Source organism: Hyperolius riggenbachi, chromosome 10 (assembly GCF_040937935.1).
Source record: "Hyperolius riggenbachi isolate aHypRig1 chromosome 10, aHypRig1.pri, whole genome shotgun sequence".
Taxonomy (NCBI): Eukaryota; Metazoa; Chordata; class Amphibia; order Anura; family Hyperoliidae; genus Hyperolius; species Hyperolius riggenbachi.
In genome coordinates, this window is record NC_090655.1 from 169894833 (window position 1) to 169919568 (window position 24736).

Sequence of the window (24736 nt, forward strand, 5' to 3'; positions counted from 1 at the left end):
GCAGTCGCAGCTGGCCGCTGCTTCTGAGGAGGCTACCGGATAATCCTGCTTGTGCCCTTTTATAAATAGACACTGCGCCTAATACCCAAGCGCGGCCGCGCTTCCGGCCACGGAGGGCGTGCGCTCTGGTTGGCGCACGTCCCACCTGACCAAGTAACATGACTAGTCAGCTGTCCTGTCCCTCTTCCTGTCGAAATCTACGCATGCGCTCGAGATCATGCGTACTATGGCACAGTTATAAGTTAACATAATATAAAAAATCATAATGGATATTTTCACGAAGATCCATCCATAAATATAGCAGGTTAATAATACATTTATTTCATACAAATTAATGAATCGCCAAAGAATATAAATAATTCCACCAGTTCATTATCAAAAAGACAGATGCTGCCATCATGTGGAAAAAAGTGGTACTGCATCCAAAAAAGAACTCCATAAGGACACGATTCTTCTAAATTCTTCTAATTTCCGGATTACTTGATTGACCTTATAATTCCATATCCAATCTAAAAAGGGGAATACACATATAAAAGAAAACTTAATTACTACCACTGTCATTATATTCCCAAAAATGGAGAATAATCAAGAGCCTCTAATGTCCATATGGCACCACAAATAGAAAAATCAGAGATCTGCTCACCTCAGATCTCATAAAGAAGGAAGAAAAGGCTCCATAATTCATAGAGGAATAGAAAAATAAGGAGAATAAGAATAATACCTAGGTCCGCTTACCTCGGGCCAAAGATTAGTGTTCACTCACATGTCACACATCAAACTCAAAATTCTCCCAAAAAGGGAACCAAGACTCATGCCCCTTGCTCACCTCCAAGCCGGGTTCGGCGACAGGCTGGGAACGCGGGTGATTCTCCGCGTTCCCAGCCGCTATATCACCCTCTATGCTATATACGCTATAGAGGCATAGAGGGTGATATAGCGGCTGGGAACGCGGAGAATCACCCGCGTTCACGGCCTGTCGGCGGCTGTCGCCGAACCCGGCGGGGCTGCGAGGGCACCATACAGCTTCAGGGAACTAAAATTGAAGAGAAATCGAGAGCCCAATATGGTGTAGTATGTCAAAATTGATTGGATAAATGAAACAGTGAGATGGTAATACTCACAAACACGGGTTACCACCTAGGTAACCACTCATTAGGCAGGTGAGGAGATTAGACCTGTCCTCACTCAGGATTAAGAAGTCGCTCTCTGTAGATAGGAAGAAAGGGGGTAGATCACCCCTCCACCTGGGGTGGACTCAAATATATTGGTAGGTGAACAGAGGCGCCAGAAGGATAAAAGTACATAAAATTTTTAAAAAATTGCTGGGAGGAAGTGGTGGACTCGCCTCCGTTAAAGCAGACACCAAGGACTGTAAATGTATAGATATACACATTTATTGAAAATACCCCAAAGATGCAACGCGTTTCGCGGGCACAGCCCACTTCTTCAGGCAGTAAGCAGGGGATAAACAACTGTAAACAAAAGACAGAGGCATAGCTATAAATGTTGCCATAAAAAGATACAAATGGATTATTATTTAGTGTAATAAGAATAGTATTTCAAACATAGTGTTTAGTGATATGTTATAGTAGGGGGGTGATTGCAAGGAATGGGTCAGTGTAAACTACATAATGTGTATAGGGGAATGGACTAGATAACAGTGGTAAAAGGTAGTTAGTAAATCAGATTAAGTTGGTATCAAATTGACCGCTTTAGGTATATTTCAGTAGAAGGTAGGGAATGGAATAAGTTGCAGCTGGCAAGAGAGAAAAAAAGGCATGTGTAGTGGTTAAAAATAAAGATAAAGACTTACCAGCAATTCAGTTATAGCAAGCAGAGCACCTCTGTACTGTTGTGAGGTCGCTTGCTGCTTTAAATGTGTTAATGCTGGCAGCTCTGGCCTATCCAGAAGCTGCTCCAGTGTGGGTGGGTGGAGTCAGTGGCCATGGTGACAGGGAGTCCTCCAATCAGCTGCTGCCAGCTGTAAAAAGTAGATTGGTGTGCATGTGGTCTTACATAATATGCATGCTTTCTCTGCATGCACAGGGCGGTGTTGTCAGTGGGTGGAGTCAGTGGCCATGGTGACAGAGAATCCTCCAATCAGCTGCTGCCAGCTTTAAGGAGTAGATTGGTGTGCATGTGGTCTTACATAACATGCATGCTTTCTCTGCATGCACAGGGCAGTGTTTAGAAAGGGAACATGGAGCACTGTGGTGTGTTTGCTGCCATCTAGTGGTTCAAAAGAACAAGTACAGTGAAGAGACTTCAAATGTCATTATATATGCTGAAAGATAATGAAGATAAAAGCATGAACAATGTCCGACTTTTTACAATTGGTAAATAAAATAGTGTATACAGCTTCAGGGGGCTGAGAGATGCCTCGGGTGAGTAAAGATCTTTTTTTTTTTTTTTCACTTAAGTATTCCTTTAAGTTGGTTTTTAGTCTGGCCCACATATTGTCTACCACAAGGGCACTCAAATAGACAACCCCAGATGACTGACAGTTTATGAACTGTCTTATTTCAAATCTCCGTCCCGTGACATTACACTGTAAGTTTTTAGTCACTCTCATCATAGGGCACACAGAGCATTTCCCACATCTATATTTGCCTACAATGCCCACTTGATGTTTCTCCATGTCAAAATGACTCCTACTCAATAGATTTTTCAATGTGGGTGCTCTTCTTGCCGTCACACTTGGATATGGAGTTATACTTTGTGTAATTACCGGGTCATTCTGCAGAATTGACCAATGTTTGCGTAAAATATCCTGAATATGATTCCATCCTGTGTTGTATTGTTTTACCAACCTGGCATATTTGTTCTCCTTTCTGGGTCTAGAATTCAGAAGATCCTCTCTGGGGGTTGATCTCGCTCGTCTTTGTGCTTTTTCTATGCATTTTCTGGGATATCCCCTCTTTTTAAAACGCTGTCCATCTAATCTGACTGCGCTGGAGTTGTTTTGCTAAGAAGAATGGGCAAGGATATCAGTCTCTAGATGTGCAAAGCTGGTAGAGACGGGAACAGTAAATTCGGGCGCCTGAGGCAAGTGGACAAATCGGGCGCCGCCATTCACTCCCATAATAAATATCGTTTAATGGGCGCCCGACAGTAAAAAAGGGCGCCGGAGAAAAATATCGTTTTATAAGCGGCGCCCGGAGACTTTTACTGTTTTATAACTGCTTCTCATGATTACACATTATTTTATGATTTATAATTTTTTAAACATTATTTTTAAACGAAAAACAGCACAATATTTTTTTCACACGTTATTAATGCTTATCACAGGGGGGTCTTAGGTTTAGGCATCAACAGGGGGGGTCTTAGGTTTAGGCACCAACACGGGGGTCTAGGGGTTAGGGGTAGGTACAGGGAGGGTTACTTACTATTTTTTTTTAAACGTTATTATACGTTTCACTTTTTAAACGGAAGATTAACGTTTTCACAATTGCCAATTTCATGCACATTATTTAATGATTTATAACTTTATAAAACATTATTTTTAAACGAAATATAGTACATTATATTTTTTAAACGTTATCCATGTTTATCGTTTAAAACCCGGCGCCCTTTTTTCCCAGCGCCCCTTTTTAACGTACGCGGTAGAGACATACCCTAAAAGACTGGCAGCTGTAATTGTAGCAAAAGGTGGTTCTACAAAGTATTTACTCAGGGGGCCGAATAATTACGCACACCACACTTTGCAGTTATTTATTTGTAAAAAATGTTTGGAATGATGTATGATTTTCGATCCACTTCTCACATGTACACCACTTTGTATTGGTCTTACGTGGAATTCCAATAAAATTGATGCATGTTTGTGGCAAAATGTGGAAAACTTCATGGCCAAAACCAGAAATTGGCCAATTCTAGAATTGGCCGGCCGTTTCTAGAACTGGCCGATTTGACGTCGGCCAAAGTCCAAAATGCTGGAAATTTCTGACATTGGCCGGCCAGTTCTAGAAACGGCCAAAGTCAGTCGGCCAAAGTCAGAAATTCCCAGCATTTTAGACTTTGGCCGACGTCAAACCGGCCAGTTCTATTCCCGTTTTGGCCGTAACATATTATATTAGCATTTTTATTAGTGTCGACATAGCTGTAGCTGTGTGAAAGTGCACGCGGTGACAGACCTAGCACGGGCTAATGATGGATACACATGTTGCGTTTTGCAGAACGATTCGCGGGATCGATTCCATCGATTTGATTATTTCCAACATGTTCGATCGTGTTTTGATGGATACAGCCGGCGATTTTGCATACTTAATATGCAAAATCGACGGCTGGATCCATCGAAACACGAACGAACATGTTGGAAATAATCGAATTGATGGAATCGATCCCGCGAATCGCGCAGCAAAACCCAACGTGTGCATCCAGCATAAAGTCACTAGCTATCCATAAACTGCCATCCTCCTCTCAAATTCCTCCCCCCACCCCCTTCCATTCTCTATCCACCCCGTGTCACCTGGAGCCTTGGGTCGTTTGAGGAGAAAGCAGCCGTTGTGAAGAGCTGAGCGGGGAAGGCAGATTTCAGGGACACCAATCCCCCCCCCCTTCGCAGCATACACCAATCCCCCTGCTTCTCAAGCCCCGGGTCCTCACAGACTAACGGAGAATGGGACACGGAGAACTTAGCAGAGGAAAGCTGAGCAGGAGAGTGCAGACGAACGGGGGACAGGGGAACACCATCAGGACACATGAAGCAGCCGGCATCATCAGGGCAGCCCAGGGGTCCTTGTAAGTAAAACGGACAGCCGGCAACAGCGCGGGGAGAGGGGACAGAGAACTACTGACAGATCGGAGACATCGCAGGGAGATGGGACTTAAAGCACAGAGGTGAGCTTCGGGACTTGGCCGGCCACACTCAGTCAGTACGCGATCTGGCTGGCCAAAGTCCAAAATTCAGCAGCGTTTTGTGTATTGGCCGCAGAGAGCGGCCACTTCGCATATTGACCGGCCAGAACCCGAAGTGGCCAGACTTCGGGTTCTGGCCGTAACATATATATATGTACATACATACATACATACATAGTTACATAGTTATTTTGGTTGAAAGAAAGACATACGTCCATCGAGTTCAACCAGTATAAAGTACAACACCAACCTGCTCCCTCACATATCCCTGTTGATCCAGAGGAAGGCGAAAAAACCCTTACAAGGCATGGTCCAATTAGCCCCAAAAGGGAAAAATTACTTCCTGCCTCCAGATGGCAATCAGATAAAATCCCTGGATCAACATCATGCAGGTATAGTTTGCCATAACCACACACACACACACACACACACCACACCACACCACACCACACCACACCACACCACACACACACACACACACACACTATTTGCCCCTTCCTGATTTCTTATTCTTTTGCACGTTTGTTACACTTAAATGTTTCTGCTCATCAAAAATCGTTAACTATTAGTCAAAGATAACATAATTGAACACAAAATGCAGTTTTAAATGATGGTTTTTATTATTTAGTGAGAAAAAAAACTCAAAACCTACATGGCCCTGTGTGAAAAAGAAATTGCCCCCTGAACCTAATAACTGGTTGGGCCACCCTTAGCAGCAATAACTGCAATCAAGCGTTTGCGATAACTTGCAACGAGTCTTTTACAGCGCTCTGGAGGAATTTTGGCCCACTCATCTTTGCAGAATTGTTGTAATTCAGCTTTATTTGAAGGTTTTCTAGCATGAACCGCCTTTTTAAGGTCATGCCACAACATCTCAATAGGATTCAGGTCAGGACTTTGACTAGGCCACTCCAAAGTCTTTATTTTGTTTTTCTTCAGCCATTCAGAGGTGGATTTGCTGGTGTGTTTTAGGTCATTGTCCTGCTGCAGCACCAAAGATCGCTTCAGATTGAGTTGACGAAACAGATGGCCGGACATTCTCCTTCAGGATTTTTTGGTAGAATTCATGGTTCCATCTATCACAGCAAGCCTTCCAGGTCCTAAAGCAGCAAAACAACCCCAGACCATCACACTACCACCACATTTTACTGTTGGTATGATGTTCTTTTGCTGAAATGCTGTGTTACTTCTACGCCAGATGTAACGGGACACGCACCTTCTAAAAAGTTCAACTTTTGTCTTGTCGGTCCACAAGGTATTTTCCCAAAAGTCTTGGCAATCATTGAGATGTTTTTTAGCAAAATTGAGACGAGACTTAATGTTCTTTTTGCTTAAAAGTGGTTTGCGCCTTGGATATCTGCCATGCAGGCCGTTTTTGCCCAGTCTCTTTCTTATGGTGGAGTCGTGAACACTGACCTTAATTGAGGCAAGTGAGGCCTGCAGTTCTTTAGCTGTTGTCCTGGGGTCTTTTGTGGCCTCTCGGATGAGTTTTCTCTGCACTCTTGGGGTAATTTTGGTCGGCCGGCCACTCCTGGGAAGGTTCATCACTGTTCCATATTTTTGCCATTTGTGGATAATGGCTCTCACTGTGGTTCGCTGGAGTCCCAAAGCTTTATAACCTTTACCAGACTGATAGATCTCAATTACTTTTGTTCTCATTTGTTCCTGAATTTCTTTGGATCTTGGCATGATGTCTAGCTTCTCTGTGTCAGATCGCTCCTAGTTAAGTGATTTCTTGATTGAAACAGGTGTGGCAGTAATCAGGCCTGGGGTGACTACAGAAATTGAACTCAGGTGTGATAAACCACAGTTAAGTTATTTTTTAACAAAGGGGGCAATCACTTTTTCACACAGGGCCATGTAGATTTGGAAGTTTTTTTTCTCACTAAATAATAAAAACCATCATTTAAAATTGCATTTTGTGTTCAATTATGTTATCTTTGACTAATAGTCAATGGTTTTTGATGAGCAAAAACATTTAAGTGTGACAAACATGCAAATTAATAAGAAATCAGGAAGGGGGCAAATAGTTTTTCATATCACTGTATATACATACATACACACACAGAAGGTTCACGGTCCATAAAAAAAAAAAAAAAAAAAAAAAAAAAAAAAAAAAAAAAAAAAAAGCTAATACACTTACCTGGGGCTTCCTCCAGCCCGTGGCAGGCAGGACATGCCCTCGGCGCCGCTCCGCAGGCTCCCGGTCTCCTCTGCGCCTGCACAGTACAGCCCGGAGGACGTCCGATGACGTCAGCGCGCCCGCATGAGGCACATTTTGGAGCGCAGAAGAGCCCAACTTGGCATCCGGCCTGGCCAGGTCGGGTGCGCCACCAGAGGAGACCGGGAGCCTGCGGAGCGGCGCTGAGGGCACGTCCTGCCTGCCACGGGCTGGAGGAAGCCCCAGGTAAGTGGATTAGCATTTTTTTTTTTTAATGCACCATGAACCTTCCCTTTAATGCAATATGTAATAGGTGGAATGCATTTACATTCCATATGAGAAAAGGAGGAAATAATCCCACCTGCATTTGAGGTGGTGAGTGGGAGGGGCTCAGTGCACTCCACATTAGGATTATAGACAGGAGTGTTTTTCCAGTCATCTTTGTGGAAAGCAAGCTGTCCGCCTCCGCAGCCTCTTGTATGATTGAAAAGCAAGTGGTGCACCTCATTGGCCTCTGGACAATCTGGGGTCGGTAACGATGCAGCGCCACATTGGCAGTGTGCCTCAATGGCCCCTTGCAGTATTGGAATGCAAGTGGTGAAATGGTGCCACGTGTTCGGCATGACACGTGACTCTTTAGCATATATGCATTGAGGAGGGGTTGTGGGACCAGTGGTACGTCATCAAGGCGTGTAATATGCACTCCAAGGGACTATGAAGGAGGGAGGCACTCAAGGAAATGACGTTAGACCTAATGGAATGCAAGGTATAAGTTCCATAGTCCCCATTTTTCACATAGGTATAAAATTCAACACCAGATTTAGTATAGGATAAGCCTGATTTGTATGGTTACAGTTTAGAGTAATGCCCTGTAGATGAATTAATAGGGGCGCCAATATGGAAGGAGGGAAATAGACAGAAAATAACACAACCTTCCACGTTATCTTAAAGAACGTTTTTTTTTTATAAAGGGTATACAAGGTATTTCATTCTGCTGCCGCATGTGCCCCTGATGAGTTATACTATACTATACACAAAACTAGTAGGGTTGGTATACACGTGGAAACAGACAGTAGTGTTGTCATGGAACTCTACAATGGAGACTTAGTGTTGCAGTCCCAAGTCAGCCAGGTGACCAACACTAAGGGAAAGCCCTGGAAAACGCTATATATTGAACAGAAGCTTTTAACATGTGAGCAGCCATTTTTAGTATTAAATAATAGCAGTAGGGTATTGTACCGTGTTAGCCATCAGTAAAAGCAAGAAGTTTTAAATCAGGATGATACCATTTATTGGCTAACTAAAATGAATAAGAATAAGCAAGCTTTCGGCTTTGCAGCCTTCGTTGGGCTTAAATCCAGTTTTCTTGCAGGCTGATGGTACAGACAGCTTTATGCCTAGTACACACCATACAATCCTATGTAAGGGCTGGTTCAGACGGACGTTTGGAGGCGTTGCGTTTGCTGGCGTCGCGTTCAGCAGCGTTCGTGTGCGTTTGGATGCGGTCGCGTTTTTTCTTCCCCTAGGGGGACATTAGCCGTCGCGGTTAACCTCCCCTGGAAGCTACATATAGCTTCCAGGGGCTCCTTGAACGCCAGGGAAAATCGGGACCCAAACGCCGCGTTTGTGTAAACGCGCTTGAAAGCTTGGTACAAACGCTCCCATTCACTTGAATGGGAGCGTTTAACACCAAGCCCTGAACGCTGGCTGTAAACGCTCTGCAAACGTCCGTCTGAACCAGCCCTAAGATTCTCTGCTAGATTTACCTGCCAGATAGATCATTTCCAACACATTGGAAATGATCTATCTAACCATCTAGAAGATAGATGGTTAGATAGATGAATTAGGAGTTCTGGTTCACCATGAGCTTGCTGGGTACTCCAACTCTTGACGTACTGGAGGATCCTGACAGGCAGAAGGTGGCCTTTAATGACCCTGGAGACCTAGTCTTACAGAGGGTCACATCATAAGGGGGAGTGTCCCCTTCTAGGGGTGAGGTGGTGGTATTCACTTGCATTGAAGAATTCCTAAGTGTGTCACCTCCACCTCTTGTGTGCCTCTGTGTTCCCTTTGTACCTTTGTGTCCTCCTGGTGTCCAGGGCTGGATTTGAACTTTTTACCGCTTAAGGCCCACTATCACCAGCACCCCCTGACCAAACCTTATTCTAATACATACACACTCTTGCTCATCAAACAAATATACAGTCTTGTACACAGTAACGAGAAATGGCAGCACATCCAAAATCAGACTGCATCTGAATGACTTCAAGTGAACCGAGCACCATGAAAAATGCATGCCAACAACATGTTTCATTATTAAATTAAACTTTAATTTTACCTTTTATTTAACAATCAATGTAGTTTTATTAGCCTACTTACAAAAATCACAAAATTAGCTGCGCTCAAATGTCCCAGCACACAGTCCTTGCACAAGGCTAGTGTACAGCAATGCAAACAAGGCAGTAATCCTCTTCTATCAGAAGGGCAAAGTTGATCCACTTCAGTGAGATAACCACCACCACACCCCAATCAGTGGCCACTCACCTTTATTTTATGACCCTCAGTCAGATGGGTCTTCAGCGCTTATGGGGTCATCTGGCCGCCTCCTGCCATATAGAGAATACTCTTCCCTTGCTTCCAAGCTGCTGCTGCTAGTTCATTTCACCTCAAAGAAGACATACCAGAGCTCCCATAGCGTAAAATTGTAAAACCAGTTTAATTATAAAAAGATTGCACACTTACAAGCATAGCCGTGGTAGATCAATCGTTTTTTTGGGCTCCACCACCAAACGTTGGCCACCGGGTCGGCTGCGTTGCGCCTTTCTGTTCACCTTCCCCAATGCTTCTACGTCTGTCCCCACGGTTGCCAGTTCAGGCTGTGTGCACTTAAGCGGGAACATGTTTACTAACCTTAAACCCAGATCCATGCCTTTAACTACATCTAATAAATATGTCTGTTTTTCTAGAGCTGGTAGAAGGAGACCTCAGGAAGATGGACTGGAGCATTGCCCCCCCTGCACAAAATATTACGGCAGCTGAAAGGAAAGCACTGCAGGAATTATCGTGCGCCTCAGCTGATAATTAAACCTAGTGACAAGGGGGGCAATGTAGTCCTACTGAGAGAAATAGACTATATGGAGGAAATAAAACAACAGCTCTTGGATGCAGAGACATATCTTAAACTTAAATATGATCCTTTTGAGGTCATCAAGAAAAACAAATTCGCTGCTGGACTCTGGGTACGACCAGGGGGTTCTGACCAAAGATGAATACTTGGTAGTTACGGAGTACACTATTCTAACTATCCAGTGTTCTCCCCAGGGCGAATTAGGTGGGCAGGCCTCCCGGCTGTTTTGAATTCCCGCCCACCTGCTCTCCTGCCTCTCTAGCTGGAAAAAGTGGTGCTGTAAAACTGCAGCCTTCTATCAGTGGCCGTCTCAGACAATAGCGAAAGCCGCTGCTACACACTGCAGAAGGCTTCTCTGCCTGTGTAACCTCCTCCGGGTACCGTGATTGGCTGGAAGGGTTGGAAGCATGGTCCCCATGCTCTGCATACGGCAGGAGTGAGCTGAGATCCAAGTACCTTGTGGAGAGTGTCAGCCTCAGCTTCTCCCTAGTGCTGTGTTTCTGCTCTGCTAGTCTGCTCCACTTTGCTGGCTGCCTGTGTCTGCAATGCACATGTTAACTTGCAGGCAGCTCGGCTAGCGGAGGCGGCCGTCCGGATACACATCTAGTGTGATAGAGTGTAGTGCAGGCTACTGCTGTGTGCGGAGAGGCTCTCTCTGCGGAGACAGCCTGAAGCTGCAGGCAGATTCTCTCACCCAGTGAAACCAATGTGTTCCCTCTGTACTGGGCTGGCTGCATGAATGTCAGCAGCCAGTCCAATCCCTTCCGAATCCACGCAGCTCCGAGGCCGACTCAGAGCACAGATAAGATCAGGCAGTGCACGGCATTGAGCTCTGCCGCCCCGCCCCTCTCTACCTTCTCTTCAACACAAGCTGCTCTCATTTATGCAGCTCAGAAGCTGGGAGAACTCCACAGGAACTCCTTCCACTGGTATGAGATCTGTGTCCAGTAATGAGCAAGAGCACTTTTATCTGATACATACATCCCAACATTTGAAGATGGGAAAAAGGGACACTTAAGCCACGCCCCCTGTGTGGCCTTAAGCCACACCCCTGCTTTTGCAGGAGGGTGACAATGGGAGGAATGAGTTTGTGGAGGAGGGTGACAGTGGCTGGGAGAGGGTGACACTGGGTGGAAAGGGGGGTGCCAGTGGGTGGGGGAGGAAGGTGACAGTGGGTAGGAGGAGGGTGTTAGTGGAGGGTGTCAGTGGGCAGAGAGGAGGATGCCAGTGAGCAGAGAGGAAGGTGACACTGGGTATGGAGGAGGGTGCTAGTGGGTAGGAGGAGGGTGCTAGTGGGTAGGAGGAGGGTGCCAGTGGGTGGGGAGGAGGGTACCCGTGGGTGGGGAGGAGGGTGCCACTGGGTGGGGAAGAAAGGTGCCAGTGGGTAGGAGGAGGTTGCCCAGGGTAGGAGGAGGGTGCAAGTGAGTGGGGAGGAGGGTACCTGTGGGTGGAAAGGAGGGTGACACTGGGTGGGGAGGAGGGTGACACTGGGTGGGGAGGAGGGTACCTGTGGGTGGAAAGGAGGGTGCCACTGGGTGGGGGAGAAAGGTGCCAGTGGGTAGGAGGAGGGTGTCAGTGGGTAGAAGGGTGACACTGGGTGGGGAGGAGAGTACCTGTGGGTGGAAATGAGGGTGACACTGGGTGGGGAGGGGGGTTAGCCAGTGGGTAACAGGAGGGTGTCAGTGGGTAGGAGGAGGGTGCCAGTGGGTGGGGAGGAGGGTACCTGTGGGTGGAAAGGAGGGTGCCACTGAATGGGGAAGAAAGGTGCCAGTGGGTAGGAGTAGGGTGACATTGGGTGGGGAGGAGGGTACCTGTGGGTGGAAAAGAGGGTGACACTGGGTGGGGAGGGGGGTGCCAGTGGGTAACAGGAGGGTGTCAGTGGGTAGGAGGAGGGTGCCAGTGGGTGGGGAAAAGGGTACCTGTGGGTGGAAAGGAGGGTGCCACTGGGTGGGGTAGAAAGGTGCCAGTGGGTAGAAGGAGGGGGTCAGTGGGTAGGAGGAGGGTGACACTGGGTGGGGAGGAGGGTACCTGTGGGTGGAAAAGAGGGTGACACTGGGTGGGGGAAAAAGGTGCCAGTGGGTAGGAGGAGGGTGACACTGGGTGGGGAGAAGGGTACCTGTGGGTGGAAAGGATGGTGCCACTGGGTGGAGGAGAAAGGTGCCAGTGGGTAGGAGGAGGGTGTCAGTAGGAAGGTGACACTGGGTGGGGAGGAGGGTAGCTTTGGGTGGAAAGGAGGGTGACACTGGGTGGGGGAGAAAGGTGCCAGTGGGTAGGAGGATAGTGTCAGTGGGTAGGAGGAGGGTGCCAGTGGGTTGGGGGGTCGTCAGTGGAGGGGGGAGAATGCCCGTGGGTGGGGAGGAAGATGCCCCTGTGTACGGAGGAGATTGCCCTGGGGAGAGAAGACAGGAAGAAAATGATTGATGCGCCAGCCGCGCTAATAAGGGATGCGGGAGCAGGCTTTATTCCTCCCTCCCTTCCTCTGAATGCCCTCACCTGCTAAGAATGTCCCCCCCCCCTGTAGGCAGTGTGTGCGCAGCAGAGCGGAGTGGTAGGTCCTCTTACCACAGATCCATGCGCACCGGCAACTAGTCTTTACTTCCTGTTTACCATGACGTCACAGGAAGTAGAGACTAGTTGCCGGTGCGCATGGATCTGCGGTAAGAGGACCTACCGCTCCGCTCTGCTGCGCACACACTACCTACGGGGAGGGCATTCACAGCAGGTGGGGGCATTCAAAGGAAAGTAGGGAGGAATAAAGCCGGCTCCCACATTCCTTATTAGCGCGGCTGGCGCATCAATCACTTTCTTCCTGTCTTCTCTCCCCAGCCGGCCGGGACTTAAGGGGGGCTTCCCGGGATAGCCCCTCCAAATCGGGAGAATCCCGACCAATCCGGGATGGTTGGGGGGCATGCTGATATAGTTCAGTCTGCAGAGCTTTCAAGCTAGGGGACCTGGGAAAACAAACAATGATTGCAGTTAGCTGCAATTCAGATAAGCTGACTTGCTGGAGATGGAGGATGGTGCTGAATGCTGTCTGTCTCACCCTGCCTCATTGTCCATAAGTGCTTATATAACTTACTTGATTTACAATTGTAAAAAGTTGGCCTAGAGCAGTAAAAATTACAAAGCTGGCTCTGGTAGTTGGGCAAAGTCTGTTAAAAGTTGCCCACTGATCAAAAAAGTAAATATGGGACACAGATCCTGTGTTGAAGGCGTGGCTTGAAAGGGCAGTGTGTGGGGAGTGATTCTTGCAGAGTTCACATGCATGTTATTTCATATGGATGTTATTTGCTGCTGGGGTCCAGCGGTATTGCAGATAATTTAGCATGATACTGACTGACCCTGTATACTATCTGCAATACCCCTCGACCCCAGCAGCAAATAACATCCATATGAAAAGCAAAAATCACCCCCCTCTATGAAATGCAACAAACACTGTTGTATGATACGTGAAATTAACCGACACATTAAATGCAATAATCAACCGTAGTATTATTATTATTATTTATATAGCGCCGACATATTACGCAGCGCTGTACAGTGTATATATATGTATTGTCTTGTCACTAACTGTCCCTCAAAGGAGCTCACAATCGAATCCCTACAATTGCCATATGTCTATATTATGTAGTGTAAGTACTGTAGTCTAGGGCCAATTTTAGGGGGAGCCAATTAACTTATCCGCATGTTTTTGGAATGTGGGAGGAAACCGGAGTGCCCGGAGGAAACCCACGCAGACACGGAGAGAACATACAAACTCTTTGCAGATAGTGCCCTGGCTGGGATTCGAACCAGGGACCCAGTGCTGCAAGGCGAGAGAGCTAACCACTGCGCCACCGTGTTGCCCGTGTTGTAGTATGAAATGCAACTATAACACCAATATTCAGTGTTATCATCAGGCTCTTTTAGAGGAGTGCTTTAGCCAGTTAATTTTGGTAAACACTGGGTATCATAGTTTCTCCTCATCCTGTGCGGTAAGCAGAGTTGCACCGGCCCTGAATTCCCCCGTCGCACCCCACCCGGCTACTTTTTCATGCCACCTGGCTGGAAAAAAAATCTGGGGAGAACACTGCTATCTACAGTGGTGTGAAAAACTATTTGCCCCCTTCCTGATTTCTTATTCATTTGCATGTTTGTCACACTTAAATGTTTCTGCTCATCAAAAACCGTTCACTATTAGTCGAAGATAACATAATTGAACACAAAATGCAGTTTTAAATGATGGTTTTTATTATTTAGTGAGAAAAAACCTCCAAATCTACATGGCCCTGTGTGAAAAAGTGATTGCCCCCCCTTGTTAAAAAATAACTTAGCTGTAGTTTATCACACCTGAGTTCAATTTCTGTAGTCACCCCCAGGCCTGATTACTGCCACACCTGTTTCAATCAAGAAATCACTTAAATAGGAGCTATCTGACACAGAGAAGTAGACCAAAAGCACCTCAAAAGCTAGACATGCCAAGATCCAAAGAAATTCAGGAACAAATTAGAACAAAAGTACTGTAATTGAGATCTATCAGTCTGGTAAAGGTTTTAAAGCCATTTCTAAAGCTTTGGGACTCCAGCGATCCACAGTGAGAGCCATTATCCACAAATGGCAAAAACAGGGAACAGTGATGAACCTTCCCAGGAGTGGCCGGCCGACCAAAATTACCCCTAAAGCGCAGAGAAAACTCATCCGAGAGGCCACAAAAGACCCCAGGACAACATCTAAAGAACTGCAGGCATCACTTGCCTCAATTAAGGTCAGTGTTCACGACTCCACCATAAGAAAGAGACTGGGCAAAAACGGCCTGCATGGCAGATATCCAAGGCGCAAACCACTGTTAAGCAAAAAGAAGATTAAGGCTCATCTCAATTTTGCTAAAAAACATCTCAATGATTGCCAAGACTTTTGGGAAAATACCTTGTGGACCGACGAGACAAAAGTTGAAGTTTTTGGAAGGTGCGTGTCCCGTTACATCTGGCGTAGAAGTAACACAGCATTTCAGCAAAAGAACATCATACCAACAGTAAAATATGGTGGTGGTAGTGTGATGGTCTGGGGTTGTTTTGCTGCTTCAGGACCTGGAAGGCTTGCTGTGATAGATGGAACCATGAATTCTACTGTCTACCAAAAAATCCTGAAGGAGAATGTCCGGCCATCTGTTTGTCAACTCAAGCTGAAGCGATCTTGGGTGCTGCAGCAGGACAATGATGCATAACACACCAGCAAATCCACCTCTGAATGGCTGAAGAAAAACAAAATGAAGACTTTGGAGTGGCCTAGTCAAAGTCCTGACCTGAATCCTATTGAGATGTTGTGGCATGACCTTAAAAAGGCGGTTCATGCTAGAAGACCCTCAAAGCTGAATTACAACAATTCTGCAAAGATGAGTGGGCCAAAATTCCTCCAGAGCTCTGTAAAAGACTTGTTGCAAGTTATCGCAAACGCTTGATTGCAGTTATTGCTGCTAACGGTGGCCCAACCAGTTATTAGGTTTAGGGGGCAATTTCTTTTTCACACAGGGCCATGTAGGTTTTGAGGTTTTTTTCTCACTAAATAATAAAAACCATCATTTAAAACTGCATTTTGTGTTCAATTATGTTATCTTTGACTAATAGTTAACGGTTTTTGATGAGCAGAAACATTTAAGTGTGACAAACATGCAAAAGAATAAGAAATCAGGAAGGGGGCAAATAGTTTTTCACACCACTGTATATATTTCCAAAGATACATAAAGATCCGGTGAAACCCCCTGGCCATCCCATTATTTCAGCTGTGAATAGCCCTTTGGAGAGGGTGGGAAAATTTGTTGACCAAAAGTTGAAGGATATTGTTGTACAGCTTCCATCGTATGTGAGAGACACGACTGAAGTTTTGAGGATCATTGATGGGGTGACGGTTTCCCCGGCTCCCTTCTGGTGGGGATCGACGTGGAATCATTGTACAAGTCGATCCCGCATGAGAAGGGGGTCGGGGTCACTCAATTCTTTTTGCAGGACTCCCACACAGGATATCGGTGCCATAATGGATTTGTGGCTGAATTATTGGAATTTATATTGAGATTCAACTGTTTCTCCTTTGATGGATCTTACAAACAAGGGGTACGTCCATGGGGGGGTGGCCTGTGCTCCTGCCTACGTGAATCTACATTTGGGGTTCTAGGAACGCTCAATTGTTTATAAACATCCGCTATGGCAGGAGCACGCCACCCTGTGGATAAGATTTTGATGGTGTGGACAGGAACTGCGGAAGAACTTGGTGTCTTTCTTCGGGATCTGAATGATAACTCGTTAAATATTAAACTCACTTTTGTAGTGAATAATACGAGTTTGAATTTCTTGGATTTCGAAATAAAGATACAAGACAACAAACTTATCTCCTCTAGTTTTAGGAAACCCACAGCGGGTAATACTGTCTTACACACCACCAGCTGCCATCCCCTTTGTCAGATAAGATCGATCCCCCTCAGAGAATTCCAACGTCTGCGACATAATTGCAGCTCAGATGACTCCTTCCTAAGGAGTCAAAGGATATGTATTCTCCTTTTAGAGAAAGAGGATACTCCCATAGAATTCTTAAAAAGGCACTAAAAAGAGCCTGGGCTCTTGATAGAGCAGAATTATTGACAACAAATAAACGTGGTGATGCCCACCCGAGGAGATCTCGGGGAAGTGCAGTTTTGAGGATCCCCACACCTTATGGCTGCCATTGGGAGGCATTGAGGGAGATTCTTACTCGGCATTGGCCAGTACTTACTGCATCCCCCGAGATCAAAGCCTTGGTTGGCGATTACTCCACCTTACAGCTAAGAGGGCATCTTCCCTAAGAATTCAATTAGTCTAGAGTGAATTTAAGAGGAGCTCACCCACGACCTGGTTAGGAAAATCAATACCTAATGGGATGTATAAGTGTGGACATTGTCAGGTATGCCAATTGGTAGATCGAACCAAATAATTTTATGATTCCATTGGACAGAGATCCTATCGGATACAGTCCTTCATTAATTGTGCAACTGAAGGGGTTGTGTATATGCTCACGGTATCCACTATATTGGTAAAACGACGCATCCTTTGCGGGCGAGGATAGGTGAGCATATGCGGAATGCCAAAGATAATGAATACAGAACTCCATTGGCAAAAAATAAGGAATTTCATAAGGGTGATCTATTGCAGTCGAAGGTCAAGGGAATCTATAAGCTTAAAGAGACTCTGTAACAAATTGTTTATCTTTATTTCTTCTATGCTATAAGTTCCTATGCCTTTTCTAATGTGGTCTGGCTTACTGCAGCTTTTCCTAATTGCACAGTAGCTGTGTTATCTCTGTTATATGATCTAATCTTCTCTCTATAGTCGGCACAGTCAGGCTGAGGCAGTCAGACTGGAATGTGCAGGGCTGCTTGTGATTAGCTAGAAGCTGTACACACCCCCTGCAGGCTCTGTGTGACTAACACACTCTGCTTAGCTGAGCCTATTAGAAGCTGGTTAGTTTGTTTGTAAACACTGCCTAAAACTGGCAATTACAAGCCAGGTTTGCAGCAGAGAATGGCAGAAACAGCACAGAGGGGACCAGGAGCACATAATGAATAGAATGGTATGCTTTTTATTGTAAGAATTTCAGAGTACAGATTCTCTTTAATATCTCCCAGAGAAGGGGGGATTTTGATAAAATTCTAAAACAAAAAAGGAGTGTAGTTGGATTTTTAAACTTTGCACCCTGATCCCTTTGGGTCATAATGCTGACTTTGGATTACAATGTTTCCTATGAAAGAGCTGTAATTCTAGATGTCCATCTTGAGGTCTTCTTCAGTAGAGCTGTGTTAGGCAAGTTGGAGGAGGCCCCCTTTAAAATTATGCTATCCTTTATTATGGAGTTCATGGAGTCCTATGTGTCTGTAAGTCATGGACACAGGGATTGAACTACCATTATATCTATGGGGGTTGGAAAAACTGATCTCTTGGTGGTACAGATGGAATTCCAGTGCCCTTTCCTGTTTCACCTGAATCTTTACATGCTGTGATGTTTTGGCTGTCCGAGATGTTGTATTGCACTATTACAGGGTAGTCTTGTGATTACAGCGCTCAGTGGATGGGAGGTACCCATGTTCTTCTACCCGCCACTTATGGGCGGCGTAGGAGTGACTGAACTACATAAAACACCATTCCCATTGTACTGAAGCCACACCCTGATGAAGCGCGCATGTGCAACCGGTCGGTGGGCAGAGCTAGGAGGCTCTGACATCACATCTCACTGTGCAGTGTACGGGGAAACGGATGAATGCATTGGCGTCCCGTGTGATTTACCGCTTACACTGCTGTTATGCCACTTGTGGTGCTATTTATCCGGACACTCATCAAGCCTTTTCATGGATTTACAGCAACTGGAGGACTAGCTCATATGGACAGAAGCAGAACCCACTGGTTTGGACAGTGAACAGCGGATGATCACAGTAATGAAGATGGACTTTACTCAGGGCAGGTAACTCTCTACAAAAATCTGTTGTTGCCTGCTTTATATGAGCCACTCTGCTTCATGCAAACTTCTGCAGTACTTCACGCCTGATTTTGACTATCAGAACTGGCTACTTTCCACGCTGCTTCCGCTTGTTGCAAAACTTGCTGTATGCTTCCTGAAATAGCAACATGCCTGTGAATAGGACTGTGCCGTTCATTATGTCAAAAAAATCATTGAGTAGTCTGCGAGTGGGACTTTAGCGGTGTTCTTGGAAATAACATCTCTTTGCCAGTGACATATCTATTCACGCTGGAATGTCTGGAGTATACAATCATAAGATTACACAGCCTGTGATGGAGATCTAATGCCGTTGATATCTATATTGTAGCAAGTGACATTGCTTTTTGTGTTCGGCAAGTCTGGAATAAGCACATGCATTTGGGAATACCGTGAATATAGTTGAGCCATCTTGACCATACGGAACTTTGCCCGGACCATTACAGTGCAATTGCATAATTTGCCCTTAGGTCATTTAGCCATCAGTCCATGGACTTTAGGCAACTGTACAGGTCCTTCTAAAAAAATTAGCATATTGTGATAAAGTTCATTATTTTCTGTAATGTACTGATAAACAGACTTTCATATATTTTGGATTCATTACACACAACTGAAGTAGTTTAAGCATTTTATTGGTTTTAAATATTGATGATTTTGGCATACAGCTCATGAAAACCCAAAATTCCTATCTCAAAAAATTAGCATATCATGAAAAAAGGTTCTCTAAACGAGCTATTAACCTTGGGAGCAGCTAAGCAAGAAAAAATGTGTAACTTACATTTTGTTGAACAGCGAGGAGAAGCTAAAGTTCCTCCTAGTTTAATAAATGTTAGCATTTGTCTAGGATGCAGGGCATGCATTTTTCAGTCTGACAGAGGCGGTGTATGCCTGTGCGATTAACCATTCAATTGCAACATGTGTTTAGGAACCCACAGCCTTTCCCCCCACTTTTTTTTAACCTGCTGAGCGGTCTGGACGAGCTCAGCTCGTCCAACACCGCCAGAGGCTGCCGCTCAGGCCCTGCTGGGCCGATTTCCACCAAATAAAAAGCAGCACACGCAGCCGGCACTTTGCCAGCCGCGTGTGCTGCCTGATCGCCGCTGCAGCGCGGCGATCCGCCGCGTGCAGCGGCGAAAGAGGGTCCCCCCAGCCGCCCAAGCCCAGCGTAGCCGGAACAAACAGTTCCGGCCAGCGCTAAGGGCTGGATCGGAGGCGGCTGACGTCAGGACGTCGGCTGACGTCCATGACGTCACTCCGCTCGTCGCCATGGCGACGAGGGAAGCGAAACACGGAGGGCCGCTCATTGCGGCCTTCCGTGTTATTCCTTGCCGCCGGAGGCGATCGGAAGATCGCCTCCGGAGCGCCCTCTAGTGGGCTTTCATGCAGCCAACTTTCAGTTGGCTGCATGAAATAGTTTTTTTTTAATTTAAAAAAAACCCTCCCGCAGCCACCCTGGCGATTTAATCAGAACGCCAGGGTGGTTTGTAACTATGTAACTGTCAGGTTAGCTGCTCCCAGCCCCTCCTCCGGAGTTTCCTGTTTTGCATAATAAGTAGTAGCAGATTTGCATATGCTTTGCATCTGAAATGAATGCAAAGTGTGCAGAAAATCTATTTAGGTGCTTCACACTGAGCTGGTGATCATTTCAGATGAAGCCTTAGTGGTATGCGCTGGCGTTCTCCTCCCCGAGCCATTAACCTAATCATCTGAATCAACAAATTAATTCTAAACACCTGCAAAAGATTCCTGAGGCTTTTAAAAACTCCCAGCCTGGTTCATTACTCAAAACCGCAATCATGGGCAAGACTGCCGACCTGACTGCTGTCCAGAAGGCCATCATTGACACCCTCAAGCAAGAGGGTAAGACACAGAAAGAAATTTCTGAACGAATAGGCTGTTCCCAGAGTGCTGTATCAAGGCACTTCAGTGGGAAGTCTGTGGGAAGGAAAAAGTGTGGCAGAAAACGCTGCACAACGAGAAGAGGTGACCGGACCCTGAGGAAGATTGTGGAGAAGGACCGATTCCAGACCTTGGGGGACCTGCGGAAGCAGTGGACTGAGTCTGGAGTAGAAACATCCAGAGCCACCGTGTACAGGCGTGTGCAGGAAATGGGCTACAGGTGCCGCATTCCCCAGGTCAAGCCACTTTTGAACCAGAAACAGCGGCAGAAGCGCCTGACCTGGGCTACAGAGAAGCAGCACTGGACTGTTGCTCAGTGGTCCAAAGTACTTTTTTCGGATGAAAGCAACTTTTGCATGTCATTCGGAAATCAAGGTGCCAGTCTGGAGGAAGACTGGGGAGAGGGAAATGCCAAAATGCCTGAAGTCCAATGTCAAGTACCCACAGTCAGTGATGGTCTGGGGTGCCATGTCAGCTGCTGGTGTTGGTCCACTGTGTTTTATCAAGGGCAGGGTCAATGCAGCTAGCTATCAGGAGATTTTGGAGTACTTCATGCTTCCATCTGCTGAAAAGCTTTATGGAGATGAAGATTTCATTTTCCAGCACGACCTGGCACCTGCTCACAGTGCCAAAACCACTGGTAAATGGTTTACTGACCATGGTATTACTGTGCTCAATTGGCCTGCCAACTCTCCTGACCTGAACCCCATAGAGAATCTGTGGGATATTGTGAAGAGAAAGTTGAGAGACACAAGACCCAACACTCTGGATGAGCTTAAGGCCGCTATTGAAGCATCCTGGGCATCCATAACACCTGAGCAGTGCCACAGGCTTATTGCCTCCATGCCATGCCGCATTGAAGCAGTCTTTTCTGCAAAAGGATTCCCGACCAAGTATTGAGTGCATAACTGAACATAATTATTTTAAGGTTGACTTTTTTTTGTTTTAAAAACACTTTTCTTTTATTGGTCAGATGAAATATGCTATTTTTTTGAGATAGGAATTTTGGGTGTTCATGAGCTGTATGCCAAAATCATCAATATTAAAACAATAAAAGGCTTGAACTACTTCAGTTGTGTGTAATGAATCTAAAATGTATGAAAGTCTAATGTTTCTCAGTACATTACAGAAAATAATGAACTTTATCACAATATGCTAATTTTTTGAGAAGGACCTGTATTATGGCGAGGGCTACATTGTCCGTACAACTGCTCTCCTATTTGCTGAGTGTAATTATCTGGAACCATTGTGTGTATGACTTCATACATAAAGGGAGCCTCCGCTCCTTTAAGGTTTTTATTTGGGTGGGTGGGGGGGGGGGGGGGGGGTTGCTACATTGACATCTGAATGCTCATTATACTATTTTTCTAGAATAAAATGATTTCTTTTTGTACCAATGAATACTCTTTGGCAAAGTTATTGGTTGGAACTTCATTATACGCTCACCACTTTTATTTAACTTAACCTCCTTGGCGGTATGGACGAGCTCAGCTGGTCCATAACCGACGGAGGGCACCGCTCAGGTCCTGGTGGGCCGATTTTCATACATGTTTAAAAAAAAAAAAAAAAAAAACACGTGCTAGCTGCGTGTTCGGGACGATCACCGCCGATGCACTGCTACCCGCCGCGTAACAGGCACCCCCCCCAAGACCCTGTGCGCAGCCTGGCCAATCAGTGCCAGGCAGCGCTGAGGGGTGGATCGGACTCCCGGCGACGTCACAGCGTCGATGACGTCATTGCCTGCGGCGATTGGAGGGGTGGGAGGAGTCATGTAGCTAGCTACACGATTTAAAAAATAAAAAAAATGCAAAAAATACTGGCACAAAAAATAGAATGCCAGGGTGATTAAGCGGGAACATGGCAGCTTCTATGCCAGGAGAAATTCTAGTGAAAGAAAATGTGTTTAGTTCCCTTTAACGTGTACAATTATAAAATTATACATACCTGGGGATTCCCTTGCTGTCCTCCTGGATCTTCCACAATCGGCCCCAGTAAGTTGTCCAGTCAGGGTCAGCCTGGCCGTGCTCGCCTCCCCATTTCTTGGAACATTCTGTGCATCTGAAACAAGTGGTCCAATTTTCACTAATGGAGAATGTTAGCTTCCAAAACAGTTTGCATGCAAAAAATGTCATACTAGACCCTTCTGTCACGGAACAGCCGTGAGAAACGCCGGCGAATCGGGAGGATTCACGCAGTCCATTTTCTGATCGCTTCCTGGTTAGATTTGCACAGTCATTGCAGTGAACAGAATGACATTCCTTCTTTTAAGACAGGTTTTTTTACTTTTACCTAGAGATGGGACGACGAATCCGGCGAATCCACGAATCCCTCGAATATTGGGAAATATTCGAGATTCGTGGATTCGAATCCCGACGCCATTTTCCACTTTACGAATCCGCCGAATCCCGACGCTGCATCGCCGCGCATCCGCCGCTCGCACTCGTCCTCCTCCGACCCGCGCCTCCTCCGACCGCCCCGCGCCTCCTCCGCCCGGCCGCCCGCATACTTTGTATCAACTCACCCGTCCAGTGGAGCGCAGACAGAGCGGCAGACCTCTCGCTGACTTCCTGGTTCCCTCTAGTGACGGCTTTTACAATGACGTCATCAGTAAAAGCCGGTCCGGCCACTAGAGGGAACCGAGAAGTAAGGACGAGGTCTGCCGCTCTGCGCTCCACTGGACAGGTGAGTTGATACTTAAGCAGGGGTGAGCGAGGAGGCACGGGGGACGGAGGAGGCCATGGGGGTGAGCGGAGGAGGCATGGGGGGGGGGAGCGACACCTACCTACCTGCCACTATACCTACCTAAAGGCCCCCTATACGTACCTACCTACCGGGCACTATACCTACCTACCCACAGGCCCCTATACCTACCTAAAGGCCCCCTATACTACCTACCTACCTAAAGGCCCCTATACCTACCTAAAGGCCTCTATACCTACCTACCTAAAGGCCCCCTATACGTGCCTACCTACCTAAAGGCCCCTATACCTACCTACCTAAAGGCCCCTATACCTACCTACCTACCTATACTTAAGGCCTTATACCCTGCTACCTATACTGAAGGTCCCTTTAACTACCTACCTACAGGACACTATACCTACCTAAAGGCCCCCTATACGTACCTACCTACCTACCTACCTAAAGGCCCCTATATCTACCTACATACCTAAAGGCCCCTATATGTACCTACCTACCTACCTACCTAAAGGCCCCTATACCTACCTACAGGCCTCTATACCTACCTACCTACTTAAAGGCCCCCTATACGTGCCTACCTACCTAAAGGCCCCTATACCTACCTACCTAAAGGCCCCTATACCTACCTACCTACATACCTACCTATACTTAAGGCCCTATACCCTGCTACATATACTGAAGGTCCCTTTAACTACCTACCTACAGGACACTATACCTACCTACCTACCTACCGGCCACTATACCTACCTACCTACCTACAGGCCACTATACCTACCTAAAGGCCCCCTATACGTACCTACCTATCTAAAGGCCCCTATACCTACCTACATACCTACCTATACTTAAGGCCCTATACCCTGCTACCTATACTGAAGGTCCCCTTACCTACCTAAAGGCCCCTATACCTACCCACATACCTACCTATACTTAAGGCCTCTATATACCCTGTTACCTATACTGAAGGCCCATATACCCTGCTACCTATACTGAAGGCCCATATACCCTGCTACCTATACTGAAGGCCCATATACCTTTCTACCTATACTGCAGGCCCATATACCTTGCTACCTATACTGAAAGCTACCAATATTGAAGGCACCCATACCTAGCTAGCTATACTGAAGGCACCTTTACCTCGCTACCTATACTGCGGGCAACTATACCACGGATCGCACAATTCGTATGTGCAGGATTCGTTAGATTCGGGATTCGAAAGGTTCGAGATATTCGAGAACCTTTTTAGATTCGGATCCGGATTCGGAGAAATTGTGGATTCGTCCCATCCCTACTTTTACCAAATGGCAGGAAGCCTTCAGCAGGAACTGTCCCAGGCACCCAGCTGTGCTAAGGGCCCATCCATCAGATGAAGTCAGATAAGTAGCCTGACTGAACCAATTTAATGGAGAGAGAGCGAGACTCCTTGGCCCCGATCCCAGCAGGGAAGCCGACACGCTGCCTGCTGTCCTAGCTTCAAAGAGCCCTTCATCTAGACCTGACCTGCTGTA

At 46.4% G+C, this 24736-nt stretch overlaps 1 long non-coding RNA gene across 1 annotated transcript in view; it reads right to left on the reverse strand.

Moving 5' to 3' along the window:
• Positions 1 to 363: 363 nt before the first annotated feature.
• Positions 364 to 24736, reverse strand: part of LOC137533918 (uncharacterized) — a 35409-nt gene continuing 11036 nt past the window's right edge. The window contains exons 2-3 of the long non-coding RNA XR_011024248.1: positions 22479 to 22592; positions 364 to 509 (exon numbers count right to left, since the gene is read on the reverse strand). This is a non-coding gene — a long non-coding RNA (uncharacterized lncRNA). The remainder of the gene's footprint in view (positions 510 to 22478; positions 22593 to 24736) is intronic.